Below are 5,762 nucleotides of genomic sequence, written 5' to 3' on the forward strand. Positions count from 1 at the left end.
CCTGCAAGGGATAACCACCCTGGGACAGAGCATCCTTTTAACCTCCAGGATGGAAAGTGCCATGCACCAGGAAAAGAGACAGATCCTGCTTCCAGAGCTTTGCTGGCTCTCTCTGGTACCCTGTGACTGCCTGCACAACTGTAGATGGCCAGACATCTGTTGCCACAGTGCTGCAATCCCTAGTCCTGGGAGAGGGCTGTGAGCTGACCCCTCTCCTTCAATAGCACATCTCCTTATTGAACTACCTTCATTACTGCCCAGGATTGTGGGGATAGAGCAAAAGTCCTCCCAGGGAGCTCAAGCACCTCAGGAATCAGTCCCTTGGCTGGCTGTGCTCCCCACAGCCTCATGCTGGGGTCACAGCAGCTGCTGCAGCCAGCCCAGCCAGCCCCAGGCCTGCAAGAGCATCCGGTTCCTGCCAGCACCCAGCATCACCGGCTGGGTGTTTGTCTGCCTTCCTCCTTTGAAAGGAGTTTCCATAGGAACAGCCAGGCCAGCAGCCCTCTGCAGTGTGGTTCTGGTGTATTACCCAGCGTGAAAGCACACAGCTGCCCAGCATTGTCCAGCAGCTGTTCCCTCATCCCCCAGCACTTGCTAGGCAGCCACACTGGAGCATTACGAGGTCACTGAGCCGTGGAGATTGTGGGGCTCTGACAACCAAACACCAACACTCAGAGCTGGAGATGTTCTTCCTCACCAGGTCTGTTCCCACTCTCTCACCTGCAGCACCCGAGTGCTTCCCAGCAGGGCAACAGGGGACAAGCTGGAAACCCATCCACGTGCTGTTCCCACCCTGCTGCCCTGCTCAGGTCCTGGAAAGGACAACCACAAGCCCCACAGCCCAGCTGGCTCCCCACCATGTCCCCAGAAGCATTCCAGACCCCCCTGGATGAGGAGGCAATAAGAGTGTCCGTGCTCAGCATCCCCTCCCGCTGCAGGGACAAGGGGACAGGCCACTGGGAGCCATCTGTGTGTGTGGCATCAGCCCAGGGCTGCAGCCACTCGCTGTGGGGTTGGCAGCACAGTAGCACAAGGAGCTGCATGGGGGGCCTGGATCAGGCTGGATCTGGCTGGAGAAGGAGGCACAGTGCATTTCCCAGAGCAGTGCTGCCAGCAGAGCTGCTGTTGAGGTCCAGCCAAAACCTAAAGCCTCCTTCCCCAGCTGGGAGCTGCACGCCCCGTCCCCTGACTGCAGCTGCCTCTCCCGACCCTGGAGGGGTCTGAAGTGGGTGCAGTGCTGCTGGGGGATGATGGCCCAAGGGCTCAGAACCCTCAGCCAGCCCTCACAGTGCCCTCTGTGTACCCACATGTAGCTCATCTGACAATGCCTTGGAGGAGGGAGTCTCCACAGGCCATCTTTAGGATGGGGTCTTGTCCTTCCAGGAGGTTTTTCAGCTGGAATTGCCCCTTAGTGGGCAATTCCTTCCAAATCCCTTCTTATTCCTGGAAGCCAGATGTTCCCCTGCAGCTTCTGAAGAGACAGGAGCTGCAGGTCTCTCGCTTTCTCTTCCCCACCAGTTAAACCTCTTTCTCCCTGTGATGATAATGGGGGGTCAGGAGCAAGGAGACTGTGAGGGTGAGGGAAAAGGTTTTGTGAGAGGAGGTAGAGTGTGGTGGGCCACACTGGGAAGAGGAAAGGGATGGAGGTCATAGGGGAAGGACAGAAAGCAGGAGAGGAAGAGTAAAAGACAGGATGCATTTTATAATTCACTGCTCCCTTAACTAGAGTCACCCTGGCCTGTCACAGGATGGACAGCTGGAGGTTTGCAAGCTCTTTCTTCTCCCTCAGACAGGGGACAGCAGTAGGGAGGCAGGCACTGCCCCACACTGCTCCCACCCCATCAATCCTGGGAGCATCCCACATGTGGCTGTAGCCCTGTCACATTTGTTCTGGGGCAAGGTCTGCCAGCCTCAGCTTTTCACCAGTGTGGGTCAGAGCACATAGCAGGGTCAGGATGAGGGGTGGGAAGTGAGGGTGCATGTAGCTGCAGCAGATCATGGGGGCTGTCCTGTGCATGGCCCAGGAGATGCCAGGTCTGTGGTTCTTGCAGGTTTAGAGCTTCTGTCCATCCAGCCCCACCCTTCTGGATTTCATGTACCCACAGTGCTCTGGTGTCTCATCCAGGTCAAGGTCCTTTCCTGGCTCATAGAGACATTCTGGACACCCCCAGGAGTCATCCCCAACTGCTGTACACTGCAGTGGTCTAGAAGGAGAGGAGAGATCAGTTTCAAGATCTCTCCATTCAGAGCTGAAGGGGCAGAACAGGACGTTCTCTTCCCCCTGACACCCAGAGGTGAACGTAAAAGGGCACTGGGTAACACTGGGACCACTGCTGTGAATTTGAATTGAACTGAATTTTAAGCTTCATCTCAGCCCCAGAGAATTGGAGCAAAATCCTTCTGGACAAGGGAAAGGTGATTTTTTTGGTTTTGGGGTTTTTTTTTGGCAAACATTGCTGCCCTGGCTGATCCTCTGCATGACCACCAGCGCTGGTCACAACCACCCTGCAGTCTGCAGCCTTTGTCTCCATGAAACCTTTCTCTTTGTTCTTCTTGTTTTCAGACCCAAGGTATTTGGTCCAAGGAGCAGCTGGGAGCAGTGGAGTGGGCAGGTTTATGTTGGGACCTTGTGTGGCATCCCCTTGGTGTGTGCACCACGATTGTCTCCTGCTCTCACACCCACTGGGACAGAATCTGGCAGAGGAGCTAATTTCCCTTCCAAAGCAGGGAAATAGCTGAAGGACTGGACAAGAGGGAAGTTTTTTACTTTGTTCCTTGTAGAGCTTATATAGAAAAACTGGTGAGAAATCATGCACCGAAGAGAGGTTTTCAAGACACAATCAGATTTTTACCTGAATGAGTTGTTTTCATTAAAACATCTGCTTTCAGGGAAAATTTTCAATGTTTCATCTGAAAGAAAAAAGGAGCAATGAATTTGAAAACACCACAGCAACATCTCCCAGAAAAGGGAAAGCTGGGTTGACCCTGCCATGCAGATGAAGAGCAAAACCCAGAACACCTGGAGGACCAAGGTCTGTGTGTAGCTGAAAGAAGTCTGCCCTCCCTAACAGATTGTCAATTTTTGCCAACCAGCTCAGACATCCCAGAGAAACAAATGTTCTGATTGTACCCACGTGCCACTGGCCATTGAATTGTTGCAGACCAGGCAGCAGTGACAGAGATTTGCAACCAGGGGATTTCTGTTAGTTGTCCCTTATACATGAGACCACTCTGCAGGGACCTTTTAAGACATAGAAACATGAAAATAAGCAAGGCCAGGGGCATCCAGGGAGAACAGCTCACTCAGCATCCCAGGGTGAGCATGGCACAAAGCATCTTCCATCCCAAAGCTGGCCTGCTCCATCCTCTGCCCCCGAGCTCAGCCAAAGCTCAGTCACTGGCAGGTAGCTCATTAGTGTGGCACAGCCCCAGAGCCTGGCAGGGAGACAGGGCATGAAAGCAAAACTCCTGACATGGAGCAGAAGGACAATCCTGGCAGACTGCAGCTGGCAGGGACCCAGAGATGCTGCTCCAGCCGCCACCCCAGCAAGGCCAGGTTGGGTGCCAGGAGATGTGGTTTGCATGGAGTTATTGTTCCATGGGAAACTGGCTGTCTTCCTGCTCTTCATCTGTCAGCAGGATTTTCAGAGAATATGTTCCCAAATATGAAGTGAATGTGGCAGGCTGGGCTGGAGCCCTTTGCTAGAAAACCTGGACGTCAGAGTGTGTCCGGTTTAATCCCAGAGTCTGTGAGAATCAGTGTAAAGTAGCATATCAAGTGAACTTTTCACTCTGTGGCAGGAGGGATTACCACATCCCCTTTGTTTGTTGTGCACTGCGTAACTGAAAACACTTTAACCCTTTCTTGCAGCCCTGAGGCACTAAGTACCCATGAAAATTCCTAGGAAAACTGCAGCTGTTCCAATCTCCGCTGCCTGGAGGGTGATGGGTACACTGATTTTTTCATGAACCATTGCTCCTAGGCTCCCCCTTGCCTAGGGAAATGGGTCCTGGTTTAAAATACCTCACTGCATTTGGGAAGGTTTTGCATCAGGCAGCACCAGGTGCTCCCAACTTCTCATAGCCCTGGCCTGGCAAAAGCTTGGAGGGGAGGCTCCACTGGTTCCATGTCCAAGTGAGTTTTGCAGCTACAGAGCAGCAGTTTCAGCCCTTTCAACACCCACTCAGCTCACCAATCCGTCATCTTTTACTGCCCTGCATTAGTGCAGTTCCAAGGAGGAAAAAAAATTGCACAGGAAAATCCTGCCAAAATAATAAAGTGAGATCATTTCTATTAGAAAATGTTCCCTGTGAAGAAGCAAATTTTGATGTGAAACAAATCAGAAAAGTTATTTTTATTCGAGATGAATGAAAATGCAAATCCTGGCCTCTGAGAAGTTTATTTCTAATAAATCACCAGTTTCATTCCTCTCTCCTTCTTTCTTGGTTCTTTTCCAGTTGAAATTTCATCAGTGCTGGACATCAGGTGACATGGTGTCATGCTTTTAATGCTCCTATTCCTACTTGATAACTTTCCTTCAGCTGGAGAAAACAAAGGGGAAGTAAAATGCAGAACAGGCAGAAAAGCCAGACTCCAGGACATGAGCCATCTCACTGTCCTCAGCAGCAAACTGAGATGAAAGACAGAAAACTTCCTATTTCCAGTTTCAAAGAAAAGGCTTTGAAATGCAACCCAAAAAGCTGAGTTGGAAACTGGACTTTCTACCTTATCCAGTAAATTCCACTGACTATTGGTGACAAGAAAAATTACTCTTTTTTTTACTTTTTTTTTCTTTTCCTGAAAAGAAAAGCATTAAAATAAAACTTTCTAGGTGGGGGATTTTCTCCTTTAGGAAAGTTGATGGTGTCACCTCTGCAGCAGCTTCTCAGCAGTCTGGAGCTCACTGGGTAGCTCCCCACATGCATCCATTTGCTTCTCAGAACACAGATTTTACTCCATTCTGCGCTGTGTCCATCACCTCCAGACACTCCCCACCTGCTTCTCAACAGTGACAAACCTGCTTGGTCACAACAAGCCTTCCTTCCACCTCCTCCTCCTCCTCCATTTCCTCTGGAAATGCCCAAGGGAAAGCAGCTGGGCAACCCTCCACTCATCCACTGGAAAAAAAATCAAAGAATCAGTCTTTAAGGTCAGCTCAGGAGCTTCCTGGGGACAATTTTAGTTATTTCATGTGTTTGCAGCACAAGGCCATGATGTGATGGTCGTGACTGGTACTAAAGGTGGGCAGAGCAATGCTTCCAGTCCAGGTATGGACTCCAGCCCAGCACCCAGCATCTCTGGACAGACAGTCCAGGTGTGTTCAGTAGGAGATAAAACCAGGTCTGATCATCTGGGCACTCTGTCAGTGTTCAGTGAGGGCTTTCCCCTGCTACCAGAGCCTTCTCTGACTATCAGCTCCTTAGAACCAGGCAGGCAGCTGCCATCCTCTTCACACAGCCACTCTCAGGCTGTCCATACTGGGCTGATCATGAGTTTTCAGCTGCTTGGTGGAGGCTTGGAGCAGAGATGGAACAGAAGGAAGCACAGACCTAGGAGCCAGGGGAATGTTCAAGGCTGGACATCTGGGTTTTGAGGGATAAGGTCCAGCTTTATTCAGAGTTCTTCATTCTGACAGCACCAGCCAGTGACTGGGGCAGCCCATTTCCTTTAAGATCCAGGAGGGATCTCCTGGAGCAGGCTGGCAGGTAGACAACAGGGATCTTGCACTTTGAAACTTGCACAGTTTCAAAGTGTCTGTACT

At 51.1% G+C, this 5,762-nt stretch overlaps 1 long non-coding RNA gene across 1 annotated transcript; it reads left to right on the forward strand.

Moving 5' to 3' along the window:
* The first annotated feature begins 697 nt into the window (after nucleotides 1-697).
* LOC111938569 (uncharacterized) lies at nucleotides 698-4,857 on the forward strand. Its single transcript, XR_015278754.1, has 3 exons — nucleotides 698-2,415; nucleotides 2,564-3,032; nucleotides 4,459-4,857. It is a non-coding gene; the product is annotated as an uncharacterized LOC111938569 (long non-coding RNA).
* The last annotated feature ends 905 nt before the right edge of the window (nucleotides 4,858-5,762 follow it).

The sequence above is a fragment of the Cyanistes caeruleus genome, chromosome 22 (genome assembly GCF_971803275.1).
Source record: "Cyanistes caeruleus chromosome 22, bCyaCae1.hap1.1, whole genome shotgun sequence".
In the NCBI taxonomy this organism is placed as follows: Eukaryota; Metazoa; Chordata; class Aves; order Passeriformes; family Paridae; genus Cyanistes; species Cyanistes caeruleus.